The sequence below is a fragment of the Penaeus chinensis genome, chromosome 15 (genome assembly GCF_019202785.1).
Source record: "Penaeus chinensis breed Huanghai No. 1 chromosome 15, ASM1920278v2, whole genome shotgun sequence".
NCBI classification, from domain to species: domain Eukaryota; kingdom Metazoa; phylum Arthropoda; class Malacostraca; order Decapoda; family Penaeidae; genus Penaeus; species Penaeus chinensis.
Genome location: NC_061833.1, coordinates 24333744 through 24336243, shown reverse-complemented (window position 1 = coordinate 24336243; position 2500 = coordinate 24333744). Strand labels below are relative to the sequence as shown.

General features: G+C 42.4%; 1 protein-coding gene across 1 annotated transcript in view; it reads left to right on the top strand.

Annotated features, from left to right (window-relative positions):
* The first annotated feature begins 198 nt into the window (after positions 1 to 198).
* Positions 199 to 2500, top strand: part of LOC125032665 (collagen alpha-5(IV) chain-like) — an 8986-nt gene continuing 6684 nt past the window's right edge. Inside the window, exon 1 of the mRNA XM_047623913.1 lies at positions 199 to 340. The gene's annotated coding sequence lies outside the window, so the exon portion shown is untranslated. The remainder of the gene's footprint in view (positions 341 to 2500) is intronic.

Here is a 2500-nt window from a genome sequence, read left to right as displayed (position 1 = left end):
TCAGGGGAGGGAAGGGGAGGGGGTAGAGGGTAGAGGGTCAGGGGAGGGAGGGGGGAGGGGGTAGAGGGTCAGGGCAGGGAGGGGGGAAGGGGTAGAGGGTCAGGGGAGGGAGGGGGGAAGGGGTAGAGGGTCAGGGGAGGGAGGGGGGAGGGGGTCATGGGAGGGAGGGAGCGTCAGGGAGACGAGGCAGAGGGAGGGAAGGATGCAGGGGCGAGGGCTATGCAGCTTGGCAGTGGCACCGTGGCACCGTGGCAGGCTGCACGGGATCCAAGGGCTTCTGCCACCTTCCGCCGCCGCCCGGAATCTCTCCTGTAGCTTTTTTTTTTAGGATCCGCCAGAGGTAGGCTGTCTTTCGGGCCCGTTTCACGTTTTAGAGCTATGTGTGGAAGTGCGTGTGTTGATGTAAGTGTATAAAGATTACGTGTTTTGCTTGCATCCACACATACACATGCACCGCACGCATACACACACGGCGCACACACACACACACACACACACACACACTCACATACATACATGCATACATGCATACATACATACATACATACACACACACACACGCACAAACACACACACACACACATACACACACATATATATACCTATATATCTATATATATATATATATATATATATACATATATATCTATATCTATATATATATATATATACACACACACATACATATATACAAACAATACGGAAATATCCAAATAATAGTTAAGGAGTTGGAGAAAATTAAAGAACGAATTAATAGATAAATAAATATAGAAGCAAACAGATAAATGGATAGATGATTTATATGTATATATATATATATATATATATATATATATATATATATATATATCATCACACATACACACACACACACACAGAGAGAGAGAGAGAGAGAGAGAGAGAGAGAGGACAGAGAGAGAGAGAGAGAATGAGAGAGTGAAAGAGAAAGATGTCCTGCCCCAAAATTTGATGATTGTAAAAGAATAGAAAATAAAAATCGAAGAATTTATATTGTCATAGGCCTAGGTGAGAAGTTAGACATCTTGGTGTGTGTGTGTGTGTGCATGTGAGAGAGAGAGAGAGAGAGAGAGAGAGAGAGAGAGAGAGAGAGAGAGAGAGAGAGAGAGAGAGAGAGAGAGAGACAGACAGACCGAGACAGACAGACAGACAGACAAACAGAGAGAGAGAGGGAGAGCGAGAGAGAGAGAGAGAGAGAGAGAGAGAGAGAGAGAGAGAGAGAGAGAGCGAGAATGAGAGAGAGAGAAAGAAAGAAGGAAAGTGCGTGTGCGTGCGTGTGACCGATTCATATCCATCGTCATTAGCATAGATACTGCCACTACTGCTATTATATCAAATCGGTGTAGCAAGAGAGAGGGATGGACGGATGTATCTGACCTTATGGGAACTCGAATAGCTTCCTCACACCATCGCCATGACAGTATGGTGTTGGGAAGTAACGTGACTTTTGTGCATGTACGTACAGTTTATATGTGCTGAGAGGGAATAACATACGAGTACACATTGCAAAACATAAATATTAATGCATATAGTGGCGTAAGCATGCATATTTGAACGGCATTTAATGGCCTTGGTAATAATGACACCAAAGGAAATATAAATACATACACACACACACACACATTCACACACATAAATAGATACACTCTCTCTCTCTTTCTCTATTCTCTGTTTTTCGCTCTCTCTCTCTCTCTCTCTCTCTCTATATATATATATATATATATATATATATATATATATATATATATATATAATGAGATTTGATTTGATAACATTTATTTACAGAACAGTGTACATGCCCTGCAAAAAGCCAGGGTAAGATACCAAAGCATCTATCCAAACTGGCTGTGCTTCTATTTTTGTAGAGGGATATCAGTCAAACATTAGTGTTACATACATGCCTGAGGGGCTGTGCTATTATCACTTTATTAAAATATCATCTGGCTGGTAAAAAAAACGTTTATATAACTAATCATGTCAAAGACAAGACCAGTGTCTATAACAAAGTTAATATAATCAACAAGTGCTAATTTGTGAACAGTACTACTTGATCGATAGGATGCAGTCTTTATGCAACAGAGTAAGTAATGAGTGAGATTATGCGACTTGGGTGCCTTGCACAGTTTGCAGCGGTGATATGATCTATAATATGAGAGAGAGAGAGAGAGAGAGAGAGAGAGAAGGAAAAAAGAGGGAGAGAGAAAGAAAAAGAGAGAGAGAGAAAGAATACATCATAGACAGAAGGACAGACAGCTAGTGACAGAGACTTACTTTCCGTCGTCCAGACAGACAGGCAGACATACAGACAGGCTTAAAGACAGACCGACAGACAGACTGACACCGACAGACAGACCAACAAACAGACTGACAGACAGACTGACAGACCGACAGACAGACCAACAGACCGACAGACTGACAGACCGACAGACTGACTGACTGACCGACAATCAGACCGACAGACAGACTGACAGACCGATATACA